This window comes from Lissotriton vulgaris, chromosome 6 (assembly GCF_964263255.1).
Source record: "Lissotriton vulgaris chromosome 6, aLisVul1.2, whole genome shotgun sequence".
NCBI lineage: Eukaryota > Metazoa > Chordata > Amphibia > Caudata > Salamandridae > Lissotriton > Lissotriton vulgaris.
The window spans coordinates 859266920-859286996 of NC_141694.1; positions in this window are offsets into that span (position 1 = coordinate 859266920).

A 20077-nucleotide genomic window follows, 5' to 3' on the forward strand; every position below is an offset into this window, starting at 1 on the left:
ATTCCCTCTGACAGACTTACACCCCTCAGTGGGGGTCACTTTCTCCTTTTGTATGACTTTTGGGATAAGGTCTCCTTGAGTACTCTCAATAGGGGACAGTTCTTTGCCCCAAATACCTCTACTCGCAGGGTGTACCTGTTTGTAGTGCTGTTTTTTAAAAGTTGTCGCTTTCCTCCCCCACCATTTAATCCAGAGATTTCCACCGCTTCTGAAGGGCTCTCTGCCAGCAATGGAGTGGGGACCCCAGGGTCGACCTCACCACCTTTGACCTCCTTCGTGGTACTACAATCCCCTTTCAACAACCATTCCCCCTTCTTTCTCCCCCTTACCGGTTGCATCAGTGAGAAGCTCTCATCTCCTGACACGCTGCTCCTGTTGTCTGTGTGTTTTGCGGGGGCTGAAAGTATGAAAGGACTTCCAGCGCTGGGAAATCCAATCCTGGCTGCTGCCCTACGTCCTCTCGCTAGCTGTGAACTGCCTCCGCCCAGGTCCCACCTTGCGGACGTGGAACGTCACTTCCAGGAGCCACCGCTGCGAAAATGACCACAACACCAGGGGACCAGCAAAGACCCCACGCCACAGGGACACGGAGCAAAACAAACAGAGTTACGGGGCAAACAGGACAAACAGAGCCCCATAGCCATGCGACTGCCGAAAAAACACAGAGAGCGCTGAAAGCGCGAGCAGCGGAACCACAACTTTGAAAGACAGCGCAGCCGCGGGCCGCGAGCAAAGAGAAGTCCAGAAGGTAAAGAAACAAACCAGCAAATTTGTACGTAAGGGGGTAAGATGGGGACATAAAGTTAACCCCTTGTTAAATATACAAGCCTCAAAATAGCTTGTATCGGCTCCTCATAGTGTGTAGACGCTCATCTTGTGTTACTTTCCCGTTGACGTGGAGAGCGAGAGAGCAACGACCGGCCAGCAAGCACTGACGGCCGCAATGTTCCCCCAATGTCAGGGGGTCGTACATGGATGTTTAGGCTCTATTTTTTAACAGACAAATCGCGGCGTACGCGTATGGAAATACGTACAATTACGAGCAGGAGCTGCATGCTGATTGGCTGTTAATACTCCAAACCAGGAAGTGTTAGCAGCCATGTTGTTTGTCGGGAGAGAAGAGTCTGAAGAAAACAGTAAAACAAAGTTGAGAAATAAGGAAACAGGGCAGGGTAGAAACATACTGAGCCTATAGTCTTGGTCAGGGGTGGTCCATGGATCTTTATGCTCAATTTTTATTTAAAAAAAAATAAAAAAATGGCGGGGTACTCGTGCAGTAGTTGTACGTGGTGGAAAAGGTGAAAAAAAGTAGAAGTCTGCTTTATTCATTAGGTTTTATACACACTGAGCACAGGGGTTTGGGGCTATAGAAAATTGCACTTATCCATTAGTGTCAAGTTTATATCTGAAAATTGTAGGTGCTAGCGACTGGAGATCCAAAACCCCTCGATCTCCCTAAGACTAACAAGTCTCAAACAATCATAATTCAAAAAATGTCCAGCACTCTTTAACAAAGTGAAAGTGATCTATTACTATACAACACAATCATAAAAATGTATAATGAACAATGTTATATCACAGTATTCCATTCAGTGAGTCCCGGTAAATGATAAGTCTTCAGTGGACGAGTAATAAATTCTTTATTTGATTCAAAAATCGGAATTCTTTCTTCATAAAAACAAAACTGTAGCCGGTGCCTATGCGTTTCGTCTAACAAGGACTTCTTCAGGGCTACAAACAACATATATATACATTATTCACACACTATACATATATACATATTTTATAATCAACACATAACATCAATTTTTGAAAAAGAAACATACACAATATTTAAAGTAAATTTTGTACATAATTTGCGATTATTTTATAATTATTTTGAACCATTGACAATTCCACTGAAGCATTTTCTTTCTGAACCTTGTCTTTATATATATGCATTGAATATTGGACTCTATATACTTTTTGACAGAACATGACTAGATATAATATACTTTCAAGGTCTGGTGGGTTTAGCATTCTTTCTCCAAGGCAAGATAGAAGAAGTTGGTAAGATTGAGCAGTTTGAAAGATTTTTTCAAATTTTCTTTCAAAAAATGGCGCACTCTAAGGGAAAGGGATCAGAGCCCTATTATTATTTCTATAGGTCCCATATTCTATTTTTTTGCTAAGAGCTATTGACATTTTCATCTATATCCAAACTATTGTGGAAAAAGGGCATATATATATGATGTTTCTTACCGGATAAATCGCTGTCTGGATTTCTCGGTATATTTGAACGAGGATTTTACTGGTTCTTCTTATGATAACTATTTACATAAGTCACTTCCTTGGTGCATTTGGTGCAATTCTGTGTCACTACTGTGCTATAAGAAAGGGGAAGTTTGTTCAGTTTATATAGATATCTCCCCTCTGCAAGATCTCAAATGCCAAAAATGAAAAAAGTATCACTTATTAAAAGCATAAATGGCCATTTGATAATACACAGCTTTTTGCCTACCGTGTAAATTTTGGAATAGAGTCTCTCCTGATATATATCTCATAATCTTTCGATGGTAAGTAGTCTGTAGTGCGCTGGATTTTTATAAGTCCAACATACTGCAAGGGTAAATGAATTTGTGTTTTATTCATAATATATATTGAGTTAATATATATATATTTTTTTTTAAAAAGGGTACTATGTTACATCAACATTTTGTTATGACAAATATTGTAACCAGATATGTGCATGTCAAATTTAGCAAAAAAATTCAGACATTAGGTTATCGCCCAACTATAACACTGGGGCGAATCGAATATTATTAGATGCTAGAGATTAAAAGGAAACAGGGCTAATCCCATGCATGCTCACCATTGTTAGGAAGTGAAGCAAAAGGTATACAGATCTTATACACTATTGGTGTCCCTGACAGTATTGGCGCTTAAATTACGATGTTGTTGGGACCGTTCTAAAAAATGAAACAGTTTTTAGCCTAATCAACGAGGGGTATTCAGGGCAGAGTAACCCCTTACACTTACTTGTATTCGGTCTGACAGCTGGCTTCGTGGCGTTGTGTCCACCGCGGTTTGCGAGCATATATGCTATTTCCCGAGTTTAAATAGCCCGCTTAAGTTCAGTAATTGAGAACAGCTGGATCTAATTTGTGCGACGTCGTTCTTTTCATTAACACACGCACGCCATCTTTAAATGTCCACGAACGCAAAGTTATATGCAGACATTAGTGACAATTTTCTATGTAAATATCCACACCTTAATTCGATACATATATTTTGTGATTCGTTTTTTAAAACCGCGCCTTACGTCTCTATTTTTTATGTTGATTTTGGTTAATATATATATTATATTATAAACAGAAATGGAGAGCGAAGGGATTTTATCCACCTTGGTGGACGGAAGGGTACTCTCGATCCCCTGGGTAGGTTACTATATAACAAACAGTAGGAGTACCACCATAGATAAGGCTAGAGACAGATATATTGGTGGGATGGAGTTCTAATGAAGAAAAAGAAGAAGTCCTTCTTTGTTTTTAATAAACCCCTCACTCACCGACCTGGTCGGTGACATGCTTCATCATCGGGGCCACCTTGAAAGCCGAGTGCCGTCAAGGTGTGCTGCAACACCTGAGATACAGTGGAGCGGGTATGTGAGTGATGAATGTAGAAAAGAAGGGTCAGTGAGTTAAAAATTGTCTGTGGCCTCCCTTCCCTTAATACCCGTGCAGCACTCAAACCCCTAAAGAGGAGTGAGCATTTTTTTCACAATATGTGTTATATGTGTCTTTTGTTTGTCCTGTACTGTTTCATTTTGGATCAAGTTGTACTTTTAACACGTCGGTAATCCCTGGCACCATTAAGATATGGATAATACTTAGGCACGCACTACTCAGCCTAAAACGAACAAGCTACAAAGTAAATATGCTTGTTCACCTTCACACTTATATTGATAGGTGTGTTTAAATACAATCCTAATTCCACTGAGAAGCAATGCTCGATCACCGCACTTGGATAGTTCGCATTAAATGAATGTGGGATGATTCACAGAAAGAGCAGACTTCGTCACTTCACTACGTTGCAGGCACGTAACTGGTTTTGATGACTTATGATCCCCTTTTTCTTTACATGTTTTTCTCATTTTAATGTAACCACTTCTGGGTTACCTTTTCTTTGCCCTTTTAACAACTTGTTATTTGGGAAGAAAGGGTTGTAGGTATGGCAGGGTGTTAGTGTACCCTGACCACCCAACTCCTTTACTTTTGGTCCTGAAGAAAAAACGGCAATTTCCTAACGGTTTGAAACATGTAGACCTCACACATATTACAGATACATTTGGTCATAATTAAACCTTCACTGTATCGACACACACTATTTTTATTATTGCCCAGTAGTCTTAGAATAAATTTTTTTTGTATAAGCCATACCAGGACAATTTTTAACTCACTGACCCTTTAATTTCTACATTCATCACTCACATATCCGCTCCACTGTATCTCAGGTGTTGCAGCACACCTTGACGGCACTCGGCTGTCAAGGTGGCCCTGATGATGAAGCATGTCACCGACCAGGTCGGTGAGTGAGGGGTTTATTAAAAACAAAGAAGGACTTCTTCTTTTTCTTCATTAGAACTCCATCCCACCTATATCACTCTCTAGCCTTATCTATGGTGGTACTCCTACTGTCTGTTATATAGTAATATATATATTAGTCAACATCAACAATTATAGTACGCCATTTCCGTGTGCCGGTATTCTTTACAGAAGAAAACAAGCGCCATCTTGGAACTCTACAAAAGTGCTAGGTTATTATCGAATAGTGACAGAGCATCATATAAATGCCCATATTCTAATACGAACTATCGTCCTACATATTAGGGGTCGCATGTCCTTACTATTTCCATTTGACCATTAATTTTAAGTATTATTTCGACTCAGAATTTTTTTGTCATATATAGCACGCGATCCTTGTTGTAGTTATCACTAGTATTATTGTATAAGTTCCAATACGTTGATTTCTCAACCCTGTAGTACATACAATTACTTTTGAGGGTGCCTACGTGTAGAGGGCACGATAGGTAGTCTAAGATGGTTTACCCTGATTGTCGAATCTATTACGGGCGCCATCTTTAAATGGTTAAACTGTCATCATTTTAACATATTTAACTGATGAGACATAAAGTTTTTGAGATCGACAATCGCCATCCAGGCAATGTTGACCAATATTACATTTGGTTTCATTAAATATTTCATTGATATTATGTTAAATTTAGTCAGAAAAATGTGAAAAGAGCATTATTATTATATATACCGGTCAAATAAGATTTTTAATTTCTGGGAGTGGTTGAAAACAACTTCGACATCACATTATTGTTTATCTGTAGTTCCCTGATTCTTACATTTAATTTTTAAATCAATCTACAAAGCATGTACAATCGACTGATTGAAAGTCTAGCTCATTTGTGACTCTATAAAATTTATTGTTTGGATAAGAGCAATTATATGTATTCTGGTCACTTTTTTATGATACTACACCAACCTAATAGTTGTAAATTCAGAATCGGGCAGGTATATAGTGGGGTATATCATTGGCAACTACATGTGCCATTTCGACCATCATATAATTTTATTAATATTTATTGAAAAATAATAATGGAAACATCATAAGAAGTGATGTAATTCATTATTGATGTTAAGACCTAGCGTTGTCGCTCGTAGTCGACAAATCCATCCTGCTTCAGCCTTTCTTAATTGTGTTTCCCTGTTTCCTCCTCGTGATGGGCTTTTTATATGTTCTAGAGCATGGAACCATATATCACTTTTCAGTGGATGTTGTTCCTGTATATGAACAGCTACAGGATATTTAGCATCTTTATTTTTAATAGCTCGTACATGCTCCTGAATCCTAGTTTTCAAACTTTGAACACTACTTCCCGCATAGATTTTGCCGCAAGCACAGCCCAAAACATATACTGTATGGGTTGTGTTGCAATTTATGAAGGTTCGTATAGTGTATTTTTTAGGGGCGTTGTATTTAAACTCAATTTTTTTATTGAGTCCAATCTTGCACACTATGCAAGACCCACAAATATGGAATCCCACTGGCCTAGTTGGTAACCAATTTTTGGAGGAGGGTTTGTTGTTCGTATTAGTCACATAGCTGGGACATAGTTTTTTCCTGATGGTTTCCCCTCTCCTATAAATAACTTTTGGTTTGTCAGAAACAGTTCCAACCGGCATAGAGCCAGACTTGATTAGATGCCAGTTCCTACGGAGAATATTATAGATATGATCATGGTAGGCATTGTATTCTGTTATAAACAGTACCTCATCTCTTTTATTATCATTTCTTTAACTATTCATTAGGTCCTGGGGGGAAAATTACGGGGGCAATTTTTCTGCATAATGGGGGCTTGTAAGGTGCCCCGAGCACTGGGGAACGGAACTCCTCTGGTTTTATTTTGAAGTATGCGGGGGGGTTACAGTCATGCCCCCCGCAGTCTCGGTGAGCGGCACCCCTCAGGTCTTTTTAAAAAAAATATATGTTTTGAGCTCTCTCTCTCTCCCCGTACACCTCGCGGGGAACGCCACATTTCTGGGGCAGTGATATGTAAAATGACCTTCCAGCTCCGGGTACCTGCTTTGTCTGAAGTTTTTTATTAATGTTGGGAGGGTGGGCTTGATAATACGTCCTTGTAAATTCCCATAGAAGCCTATGTTCTGGTGTCAACATGGGCTTCTATTTGAAATAACAAGGTCGTATTATGAAGCTCATTATCGCTGTTTTATCGGCAGTTTCCCACCAATAAAGCAGCGATAATTTTAATACTGGTCCTTGATAATTTGCACCTAAGTTTACTGCTAAAAAAAAAGAGCAATGGGCCATATTATCAACAAAAGGCAATACATTATCGTCGCTTTTTTGGGCAGGAAACTTCTGATAAATCGGGGATAATGGGCTTGATAATATGCCCTTGTGAATAACCATGGGGTACAAAAGGGGGTGGTGATGGACGGAGCATCTGAATCAATCAAACACTCACACACTAGTCAAATGATCTGGGTTTAATCCATCACCGTTCTTTAGCCCACTCTGCCACCCCAGTTCAGACATGGCTATATGCAAATCAGTCTGACCCTGTGCCTCATGGGAACAATCCAGCCCGAACTGCCAAGCCATGTCTTCCCTGGACCGGAATCAAGCTTCGAGGACCAGTATCTGGCATTCCAGCCGTCTTCAGTTCGGCTTGCTTGAATCCAGTGGCAAAGTGAGCAAGGGACTCACGTCTGAGCATACCCTGCCACACTTATGGCGGCCAAAAGCGGTACAAAAGGGGTTGGTGATGGACGGAGCATCCGAATCAATCAAACACTCACACCCAGTCAAAAGATCTGGGTTTAATCCATCACCGTTCTTTAGCCCACTCTGCCACCCCAGTTCAGACATGGCTATATGCAAATCAGTCTGACCCTGTGCCTCATGGGAATGCTCAGATGTAAGGCGTTCTGTATGCGAAAGGGGGCAATGTTTCTACTTGGTTTAAAACATGTATGTATTTAATATACATACTAAGGGCAGACATTTGGGATAACTATGAATTTTTTTTAATACTTGTAATAATCATATATTACTTTTAAAAAGAATTACACAAATCATGGTAGAACATCATGCGTACTAGTATTGAAAGAGTTGCGCAAGCGCATCATAAGGTTACGCAAAGCCATGGGACTTAAAAAGTAGTGATTTGATTGGTTCATAACTTTTCCTATTGCGACTGTTGAAAGTTCTGTCCCATTATAATTATTTGAGTTTGACTTTCTAAGAAGAAGCATTTGTTCTGAGAATCTAATCAAATAGAAGGAAGATCACAATAATAAGAGCAATGGAGTCATCTTCCAGCAGTTCTTCAGAGGGAGATTTCATTCCTGAAGAACCTCCAAAGAAGAGGAAAGAAGCTCTAATTTGGAAGTTTTTCATTTTTCCAGAAGGTCAAAAAAAGGTTAATGCTCCAAAAGTAACTTGTAAAATTTGCGAAACAACTCTTTCAAGGGGTGATCCATGTAAAAAATACTCCTTTGGCACAGCAAACATGGTGCGACATGTGAAGAATTTGCACCCCAAGGACTTTGCTCGAGCTGCAAGACAGAGGTTGCACGAGAACCCACCTGCTGCTACACCAAGCACATCAACTGCGGCAGCAGCATTTTCAGAAGCAGCCCACACCCAGATATTGATTCAGACTTTGCTGAAGTTAAGTTTCTTTGCATTTATTGCGATAAAATGTTGTGTTATAGGGAACAGTCTATTGCTGTCCTCGACATTAGTTGTTCTTTTTTTCATTATTTTGTTCGGCTTGGAATTTGTTGAGAAAACACACAAAAAAATACAAAACAAAAAAAACTGTTCTTTTTAGAACTACCTTCACTGGTCAAAGAAAGAACTATATTTCTATGTTAGTGTGTAAAAGTTTGTCAGAATGAATGTGTAGTTCATAAATGAATGAATGAATATGTTACTAGTGTATGGAGAATGTGAAAGTGCAGAACTATAAGGAACTGCTACAGCATAAATCTATGAAGTGTTTATCTATAGTATACTGTAGTATGTCCGAAGCACTAGAATGTATCATATGTACATAAATATGTTACAAATCTATGTTTCAATTTGCGCTGCTGGTGAACTCAGCTAACTATAACTTGCGCGCCCGCAATGCACTGCTGATGACGTCACATATTACATCACTCATGACAAGGTCAGTGACAACTCTCTTGACATCACTGACGACATCTCAAATGACATCCCTGATGACATCACTATTGACATCATCCTTGTGGCAGACCTCCTCTTACTGTAATTTAACCTTTGATACATACGATCAAAAATAGAAACTTAAATTTTCAAAACAAATGGAGATACCAATTCCAGTTAGAACAACCTATTGAGTAATCCCAAAATCTACCTACACATCCACTCATTCACCAACAGTTCTATATAGTCACTCATACACATACTCACTCATCATATGTACTCATTCACCTATATATCCTGTTATACACTGACATTCATCTATAGAGTTACTCACACGCATACTCACACATGCAAATAAACTATCAAATATCCATTTTCTTGCATATACAGCTATATACCCACCACTACACTAACTTCTACAGAATCGTAGACATACTTACTCTCTTAAACAATCACTTATAGTAACACATACTTATTTATACTGGAAGTCTTAGAATATGTCGCTCTCAGATATACTCACTTAGATACATAAATACTCAGATATACTAGTTTAAAACATATGTAGTTACTCATAAAGATAATATTGAGACAGTCATTCACTCACTAACACACCCATACACACAGTCATTCACCTATACAGTCCTGCACACATACAGTCAGTCATTCATGCATCTGTGCTCTAAATAACCGAACCATACAAACACTCATTTTGATACTCAAAAAACCAACTAATAACCCATATACACACTCATGTAGATACTCACAAACCCATGCAGCCACTTATATACTTATATACAAAGTGAGACACTGATAAAGATATTTAAATATTTAAAGATTACTCGCTAGTACACCTATTCAGTAAGATATACTTAATAAGTCAGTTATACAATCAATTTTACAAAAAAAAACATCCATTTAGACACTTATTTATCCATTTATTCTTCCATCGACCTTTAGATATACATATATGAAAAAAAAATGTTTTCAGAAAGACACACATTCACTGGATGATGTCATCAGTGATTTCATCAGGGTTGTCATTTGAGATGTCATCAGTGATGTCATTAGTGATGTCACTGACCATGTCATGAGTGATGTAATGTGTGACGTCATCAGCAGTGCATTGCGGACACGCAAGTTATAGTTAGCTGAGCTAACTATAACGGAGGAATTTCAAAGGTTTCGTATGAGAGAAATGTTCAGCTAACTATAACAAGTGAAACCTATGGTTTTTCAATGAATTTGCATGGTTTTTTAAATGCTAATTCCTAACTATAACGTGTGTGAAACCTATGGTTTTCTTCAGTGAATATATATATATTTATATATTTCCTCTCCGTTCCTGGACACCCGCAGGAACCAAATGAAGTTTCACTCTTACTCGCGAAGGCGAACAACCTACGCGTTTTGGTATGCTTATACCGTGATCAAGGTAAAAGCATACCGAAACGCATAGGTTGTTCGCCTGTACCTTCATTTGGATTTTCGATTTTTGAATGGAATAATAAATCAACACTGTTGCTGAAAATCGAGTGAGAGTGCGACTTCATTTGGTTCCTGTGGGTGTCACGGGAAAGGAGAGGAAGTACAAAACGGCAGTGGTTCTGCCCTGAAGCCCCACACCTAAATATATATATATATATATATATCACCTACTGGCGGTCGCCAGTAGGTAGTTATAGTTATAGTTAGGATTTTTTTCAATGTCAAATCTCAAAATTCTATTTGGAATAACTTTGGTGCCGGTTGACGAATCTGCCTGAAAATTTCCTCAAAATGGCCTCACGGCGCTCCGCTCCTTCCCTGAAAATGTGGGGGGGATTCGTGAAGCGGGGGCCGAGATAAAAGGGGGTCCCAAAACGTGTTTTCCCCATGTTAATTTCCATAGGGCGGTCGACCTCACTTTTAGCCCGAACGGCTGAATGGATTTTCACCAAACTTGGCAAAATTGTAGGGACTGGTAGCCCGATGTGCCTTTGCTATGTCTCAAGATATGTGCTCCAGTGAATTTTGAGTAACTTAGGTTCAAAAAAATATATATATCTATGGCAGCGCCCCGAGAGCTCCACGCGACTTGCGCACAGTAAGCTGATTGGCTCTCGGGTGTCTGTAAACATTCCAAACAGTCCGGAGCGGCCGCCATCTTGTGTCTGGGTAAGATCGAGACACAAGAGGTGGCAAAAACAAAGGGGGAAATGACCATAAGGGGGCAGGGGTAGACCCCCCCGACCCCCTAGGTTTGATGCGGGGGTCATAAAAAGGCCTGCGGGGCATAAAATTATTATTTTTTTTTTTTTTTTTCACAGGGGAGCGCCGGGTACGCGCACCGGGGAGCGGCCCGGGGAGCTTACCATGGGGGAAAAAAGAAAGACAGTTTTTAAAAAATGTAGCATTTTCATATAAATTGGAGGTAGTTCTGAAAAGAACTGTTTTTTATTTCTTTTTGTTGTTATACATGTTTTTTTTGTTTATTGGAACATTTTTTTTTTTGGATTTTCAGAACAATTTTATATTTTTTTGTAGTTTTTCTGGGGTGAAACAAAAGACAGGGAATTGCAAACAGCTCAACTGGAGCAAAAAAATAAAAATAAATTAAAGTTGCTTGCTGCAGTGATGGTTGTCTGCAGCTCGATTAAGTAAAGTGATGCTCTGCTCACTATATGATATTGTTTTGTTGCAATATATGCAAACAAATTTAAATTTTGAAAACTTGGTTTGGACATTAGGGACCATCTCCCTAGCCTCTGCACCCGATGAAGTGGGTTGGTTGGAGGTGCTTGAAGTAGAAGGATGGGGAGGGTTCTTGGTCAGTTCCCTGACTTCTGCTCTTGAATAATTGTTTGGGTGCTTCCTCTGCATATGCCTAATCATAGTGTGGTTCCCAAACGAATATTTCTTGTTTGGGTTCCCTCTTGACAGTTCTTGGTCACCGATGAGGCAAGTCACCTTTGCTGCATTCACTTTTTTGGCACCCCTTGGCATCTTGAAAAACTCCCAAATAAAATGTTCCTTGGGTCTGTATGGGGGATTGTCCTCAGGCAGATATTGCCTTTCCTCCTGCTCCTCTTCATCCTCCTCTTCTTCATGACCACCAATGTGGTCTTGTGGTGGTCCTTGTGGTGGTGGTGGAGGTGGTGGTGGTTCAGATGCACCTGCAGCTGCTACTAGTGAAGCCATTTCTCACAGAATGCAGGTCTTCTTCACTCAAACAACAAAGTGAAAATGAGGAAAAAAGGTGGGGTCTTTCATCATTTGGAAAACAAAACTGTTGTGAACCAATCAAAAGTGTTTTTTTCAGGTCACATGACCCGACGCGCTTACGCTACGCGCCCCGGGGCGCGTCGCGTTAGCGCGTCGAATGCTTCCGGGTGCGTTTACGTCGTGCGTATCACGCGGACGCGGCTACGCGATACGTCACGATCATATTTTCGTTCGCGACATTGGCGCTAACGGGACGCTTCCCGGTTCGCGCACCGGGGCGCTTCAAACGAGTACGCTCTCCGGGGCGCTCACCGGGGCGCGCACCGAGAGCGCTCCGAGGCAAAAATACATAAATAAATAAAAAAAAAAAAAAATGGGGAAAAATTGTAGGGACTGGTAGCCCGATGTGCCTTTGCTATACTCAAGTGGTTTTTAGGAAAATTAACTTTGAAAAAAATATATATTGTGCTACATTGGGCTATATATATGTTAGAGCCCAAATGTAGCCCAAATGTAGCCCAATGTAGCCCAATGTAGCCCAAAGATGGCCACCAGAGACAAAAAAAAACAAATGTAGCCCAAATATCAGCCATATGTAGCCCAACTATAGCCCAATGATAGAATGTACCAGAGTGTTCTAAAGAACAACTAGAGCGCTAACAGTCTTACTTATAAAGTGAGACTTATAGTTAGGAATTAGCATTTAAAAAACCTATGGAATTCACTGAAAAAACCATAGGTTTCACACCAGTTATAGTTAGGAATTAGCATTTAAAAAACCTATGAAATTCACTGAAAAAACCATAGGTTTCACACCAGTTATAGTTAGGAATTAGCATTTAAAAAACCTATTAAATTCACTGAAAAAACCATAGGTTTCCCACCAGTTATAGTTATCTGGAAATTTGACTGACATAAAACCATTGAAATTCCCACGTTATAGTTAGTTGGACTCACTATAACTTGCGCGCCTGCAATGCACTGCTGATGACATCACATATTACATCACTCATGACATGGTCAGTGACATCACTCATGACATCACTGATGACACCATCCAGTGAATGTGTGTCTTTCTGAAAAATAAATATGTTTTATATATGTATTTGTAAAGGTCGATGGACGAATAAATGTTTAAATAAGTGTGTAAATGGATGTTTATTTTTAATAAAATATTGATTGGTTAACTGGCTTATAAAGTGTATCTCAGTGAATACATATATTAGCGAATAATTTTTAAATATTTTAAATATATGTATCAGTGTTTCACTTTGTGTATAAGTGGCTGCAGGGGTTGGTGACTGACTCACTGTTTGTATGTGTTTTTAAGACAGCGTATGTGCAGGACTTTATGGGTGAATGAGTGTGAATATGTGTGTGTTAGTGAGTGAATGCCTGCCTCACTAGTGTTTTTATGAGTAACTACATATGTTTTAATCTAGTATATGTGAGTATTGATGTATATAAGTGAGTATATGTGAGAGTGAGAGATTGAAAGAGTTCCTGTTTGAATAAGTATGTGTTTCTATAAGTGATTGTTTTAGAGAGTAAGTATGTGTAAGTTTCCTTAGAAGTAATGTACTAGTGTGTGTATAGCTGTATATGCAAATAAATGGATGTTCAATAGTTTATTTGCATTGGTGAGTATGTGTGTGAGTAAATTTAGGATGACTGTCGGTGTGTAACAGGATGTTTATGTGTATCACTACATATGATGAGTGAGTATATGTATGAGTGACTAAATAGAACTGTTGCTGAATGAGAGGATGTGTATATAGATGGTGGAATTACTGAATTTGCTGTTGTAAGTGGTATGGGTATCTCAATTTTTTGAAAATGTAAGTTTCTATTTTTGAATATGTGTTTCAAGGGTTACATTACACCCAAAGGAGGTCTGTCAGAAGGATGGTGTCATCAGTGATGTCATGAGTGATGTCACTGACCATGTCAGGAGTGATGTAATATGTGATGTCATCAGCAGTGCATTGCAGGCGCGCAAGTTATAGTGAGTCCAACTAACTATAACGTGGGAATTTCAATGGTTTTATGTCAGTCAAATTTCCAGCTAACTATAACTGGTGTGAAACCTATGGTTTTTTCAGTGAATATATATATATATACACATTACCTACTGGTGGTCGCCAGTAGGTAGTTATAGTTAGGACCTAGTTTCCATAGGAAATCTGCAACATTCTATTGGGTATAACTTTGGCGCCGGTTGATGAATTTCTCAAAGAAGATGGCCCGCTCCTCTGCGCTCCTTCCCTGCAAGTTTTGGGGGGATTTGTCAAGTGGGGACTGAGAAAAAAGGGGGGGTCCCAAAACGTGTTTTCCCCATGTTATTTTCCATAGGACGATTAGACACGGCTACAGCCCGAACGGCTGAACGGAATTACACCAAATTTGGCAGAGAGGTAGAGTTCGGTTCGCAGATTACCCTTTTGCTTAAATGGTGTAAATCACTCCAGTAGTTCCTGAGAAAATCAAAAGAAAAAAATATATATATCTATAAGCGCGCACCGTATGCGAACAATACACGCACCGTCCGCGTACCGTGCACGTACCGTACACGAACATGCGTGCGCGAGCTGCATGCTGATTGGCTGCCAATGTCTGTCAACACTCCAAAACAGAAATTGTTGGCAGCCATCATGTGCCTCGGTAGACTGAGGCACAAGAAAGCAAAAAATAAACGGGTAGAACTCAAAAAGGGGACAGGGTAGAAGCACCCTGACCCCCTAGGCTTGCTCAGGGGGTCCCACAAGGCAAAATTTATTTATTTTTTTCGAAAAATCACAGGTTGCGTGTACCGTGCGCGCACGGGTCCACGTACGTATGCGTTTGGTACGGTGCACATACCTTTCCGAGAAAGCTGCATGCTCATTGGCTGTCAACACTCCAAACCAGGAAGAGATTGCAGCCATCTTGTGCTCAGTAGACCGAGGCACAAGAAAGCAGAAAAACAAACATGTAGAACACAAAAAGGGGGCAGGGTAGAAACACCCTGACCCCCTAGGCCTGCCAAGGTGGTCCCGCAAGGACCCCCAATGCCCAATTGTTTTTTTAAAAAAACCTGGTATGTTTTTTTAAATTACCCCCCAGGGGGCATAGTGATAAAGAAGTGTGGGGGTGCCAAATCACCCCCACACTGCCCCGGGGACTGCCGCCCTCCAGGGGAAAAGCAACGCAGCCTCCTGACGCATACTGGAGGCTCCTGGTGGGCTAGTTGGCCCCAAGGGATCCCCAGTATCCAAGGGGAATTAGTTCCCCCTCTGCAAACGTGCCCGGGGGCTGCGTTGCAGAGAGGTGTAAAAAAGGGTGTGGCCTCATTACACCTTTCTGCAATGCAGCCCCCTGGTGCATATTGGAGATTCCAGGTGGGCTAGTTGGCCCACAGGGGCCCCCTGTATGCAAGGAGAATTAGTTCCCCCTCTGCAAACGCGCCAGGGGGCTGTGTTGCAGAGAGGTGTCAAAACATTTTTTTTTCAATGTATATTAAAAATATGTAATGTAATTTAAAAAATAAAATATTAAAAATAAATGATTTAAAATAATGTAGTAAATCAGTATAAAAAATATAACAATTAATACATTTAAAAATAATCATTTACAAAACCATTGAAATTCACTGAAAAAACCATAGGTTTCAGTCACGTTATAGTTAGGAAGTAGCATTTAAAAAACCTTGCAAATTCACTAAAAAAACCATAGGTTTCACACACGTTATAGTTAGGAATTAGCATTTTAAAAATCTTTGAAATTCACAAAAAAAAACATAGGTTTCACACCAGTTATAGTTAGCTTGTCATTTTACTCATACAAAACCTTTGAAATTCCACCCGTTATAGTTAGTTCAGCTAACTATAACTTGCGCGCCCGCAATGCAATGCACTGCTGATGACGTCACATATTACATCACTCATGACATGGTCAGTGACATCACTCATGACATCACTGATAACATCTCAAATGACATCACTGATGACATCATCCAGTAGATGTGTGTCTTTCTGAAAAATAAATATTTTTTATATATGCATATCTAAAGGTCGATGGAAGAATAAATGGGTCATCGTGAGGGAGGAGTCCAGGATGAAGCCCAGGTTGCGTGCGTGGTCTGTTGGTTTGGGTGCGGTGCCCAGGGCAGGGGGCCACCAGAAGTCGTCCCAGGCAGAAGGAGATGGTCCGAGGATGAGGACTTCCGTCTTGTCTGAGTTCAGTTTCAGACGGCTGATCTTCATCCCTTCTGTGACGTCTTTCATTCCTTCCTGGAGGTTGGCTTTGGCAGTGGCGGGGTCGTTGGTGAGGGAGAGGATCAGCTGGGTGTCGTCGGCGTAGGAGATGATGTTGAGGTTGTGTTGGCGAGCGATGGCTGCGAGAGGGCTCATGTAGACGTTGAAGAGGGTGGAACTGAGTGAGGATCCTTGCGGAACGCCGCAAATGACTTTGGTGGCTGCGGATGGGAACGGGGGAGGCGGACTCTCTGGGTTCTTTCAGCGAGGAACAAGATGATCCACTCCAGTGCCGCTCCGTGTTTGATCAGGGTGCAGTGGCATACGGTGTCGAAGGCTGCTGAGAGGACCAGGAGGATGAGGGCAGCAGTTTCCCCGTTGTCAAGCAGGGACCTGATGTCATCGGTGGCTGCGATGAGGGCGGTCTCGGTGCTGTGGTGTGCTCGGAAACCGGACTGTGAGGTGTCGAGGGATCCGTTCGTCTCTAGGAAGGCGGAGAGTTGTCTGTTGACGGTCTTCTCGATGACTTTGGCTGGAAAGGGGAGGAGCGAGATGGAGCAGAAGTTCTTAAGGTCTGTGGGTTTCTTCAGGAGGGCGCTCAGCTCGGCATGTTTCCAACTCTCCGGGAAGGTGGCGGATTCGAAGGAGCTGTTAATGATGTCCCGGAGTTGGGGTGCGATGATGGAGTCGGCTTTGTTGAAGATGTGGTGTGGGCAGGGGTCGGTAGGTGAGCCGGAGTGGATGGTGCACATCAGGCGGGTGGTGCCTTCGGTGCTGACCGGGGTCCAGGTGCAGAGTGTGGTGGTGGGGGGCACTGGTTCGGTGGTTGGGTGCGTGGTCAGTGCACCGAAGCTGTTGTGTATGTCGGCGATCTTGCGGTGAAAGAACGAGGCGAGTGATTTGCAGAGGTCTTGCGAGGGTTTGATGTCATTGTTGCAGGCGCTGGGGTTGGAGAGCTCTTTAACGATGCTGAAGAGTTCCTTGCTGTTGTGCGTGTTGTTGTCCAGTCGTTCTTTGAATGTTGTCTTCTTGGTGGTGCGGATCAGCTGGTGGTGTTTGAGGGTGGCGTTCTTGAGGGCTGTCATGTTTTCTGTTGTCTGGTCGTGGCGCCAGGCTTTCTCGAGGGTGCCGCAGGTTTTTTTGGAGTTTTTGAGGTCGTTGGTAAACCATGAGGCTTTCCTGCTGCCGGGTCGGCTGGGAGGATTCTTCAGTGGTGTGAGTTCGTCGGCGCAGTTGGTGAGCCACTGTGTGAGGTTGCAGGCTGCTTCGTTGGGGTCCGTCGTGTTGGTGGGCGGGTTCTGGCTGAGGGTGGTGGTGAACTGGTCGGCGGTGATCTTGCTCCAGCTTCTGCGGGGGGGCCTGTCGCGGGTGGTGGTGAGTCGTGGTTCTCCTGAAGTTGAAGTGGACGCAGCTGTGATCTGTCCAGTGTAGTCCGGGGGAGTGGCTGAAGGAGATGTGTTTGCTGGAGGAGAAGATGGGGTCAAGCGTGTTGCTGGCGTAGTGGGTGGGGGTGTTCACCAGTTGCTTGAGTCCGAGGTTGGCGAGGTTGTCCAGCAGGGCGGCGGTGTTGCAGTCCTTGTTGTTCTCCAGGTAGAAGTTGAGGTCTCCTAGGAAGTTGTAGTCTGTGGAGGTGAGGGCGTGCAGACTGATAAAGTCTGCGATGGCTTCGCTGAATTGTGTGCGTGGTACCGGGGGTCTGTAGATGAGCGTGCCTCTGAGGGTGGTCTTGGGGTCAGTGTGAATCTGGAAGTGAAGGTGCTTGGCGGCGGTGAGGGTGTCATCTGAGTTGGTCGTGATGCAGATGGTGTTTCTGTGGACGATGGCCATGCCTCCTCCGGTTTGGTTGACGCGGTCCCTCCGGGTGATCTTGTAGCCCTCCGGGATGGCTATGGCGATGTCGGGGGCTGAGGAGGTGTTCATCCAGGTTTCTGTGAGGAAGGTGACGTCTGGTGATGTTGTGTCGAGGAGGTTCCAGAGTTTGACGGCGTGCCTGTGGACGGAGCGGGTGTTGAGCAGGATGCACTTGAGGTGGTTGTTGCTGGTGCTCGGCCTGGTGGGTGCGGTGCAAGTTCGGAGGCAGGTGAAATGGCAGGCTTGGCAGGTTAAGGGTCGGTGGGTGCGTTTTGGGGTGGCTCAGTATCAGGCGGGGTTATGGCTAGCGTTGAGTGCGTGGAGGCTGGCGGCGTCGTAGGTTCGTCGGGTGAGCTGGCATCGTCGGATGGGCGTAGACGGGCTTGTCTGTGGCGCACCTTAGGCGCACAATCGGCACGCCTGCAGGGCGTGACCGCTGCGCTTGCGCGCAGGTTCTATATGAGGCGAAGTGGGAGGGGGTACATAAGAGAAAAAGGGGGCGGGGCCACGAGGGAGCAGCGGTGGGAAGCGGCGAGTGGGGGAGCACACCAGAGGGTACAATACTAACAAATAAGCACAATATCACTTTACCAGAACAAATAAGCACAATATCACTTTACCAGAAAAAGAGAAAGTACAGTCATGAAGAAAGCACGAAAATGAGGGCAACAGCGGAGTAGAAAAACGAGCAGCAGTGAGGGGCACTGAGGCCAGGGGCGAACTTGTGGCGCTGGGGTAGAGACACGCTCACAGTTGGCGAGCCGTGCGGCGTGGGGGTGTCCTGGGGTCAGGTCACACTTGCCTGCGCCGCACGGGCTCTATATGAAGCCAAGTAGGAGGGAGGGGCAGCTGGGAGGCGGGAGCGGGGCCGGGGTATAGAAGATAAAAAGGGGGCAGGGCCGCGAGAGAGCAGCGGTGGGAAGCGGGGAGCGGGGGGGCACACCAGAGGGTACAATACTAACAAATAGGCACAATATCACTTTACCAGAACAAATAAGCACAATATCACTTTACCAGAAAAAGAGAAAGTACAGTCACACTTACAGCTGGCGAGCCGTGCGGCGTGGGGGTGTCCTGGGGTAAGGTTATTGTGTATCTCGATATTTTTGTTGGATTCTATGTTAATTTCTATTTTGCGATATTTTTGTGTACAATAATTTTGTAGTCAATGTTTTTGTACTCGATATTCTTTTAGACTATACTTTTTCCAATGTTTTTGCACTTTCAATTCTGGGCATAGGTAGACAATATTTTTGTAGCCGATATTAGTACCTCAATATTTGTGTAGGTTGATATTATGGGGGTCAATATTGTGTCAGTGAACCGTTGCTGGAGTTCCAATCTCTTTGGGGAGGTAGTTTTAAAGTCCCTGGGTAATGTCCACTCACGCATGCTGGGAGACTTGCAGGCCTTGTCCCCAATCCTTGTCAAAGTCACAAGTCTTGCAGAGCCTCTAATGCTCAACGAGCCCAACATTTGACCTCAAGGTCCACTTCTTACAGTTTATTTACAGACACCAATAGTGATTTATAGTTTTAGTCATTGAAGTTTATTTTTGGAGACTCTTTTCTTTGAAGTGCCCTCTCCTCTGCCATACCCATCCTCCAGAAATCATAGGCAATGGAGGTGACTAGAGGTTCACACCTCGATATTAGTCACAGTCATAAGTGTATCAAGTGGTTAAATCAGGTAATTAGCCCTACTCTTTATCATTCTGTTATCAGCCCCCATCTCCTTCCTTACATTTGTTCAGGCCCCTTTCCAGAGGCCTCTCTCTGTATCAAAGAGCACTTTTGGAAGAGTACTGGAAAGCATGTCTCTACCTTCCTCCACTGTGTCCCTCCCACATTATAGAAATGTAGCGATCCACACATTTGACTGGGGTATTTCTCTAGCTTTTCTCCTCATGTTCCTCCAGTCAGCCCTGAGCGTTCCATGACGGAATCGAGAGTCTGCCATGCATTTTACTACTCACAGGCACACATACACCCATCACCTGCATTTTGAATAGACATACTGCACAGCACTACCATCTTCATGTATTGTGCCATTCA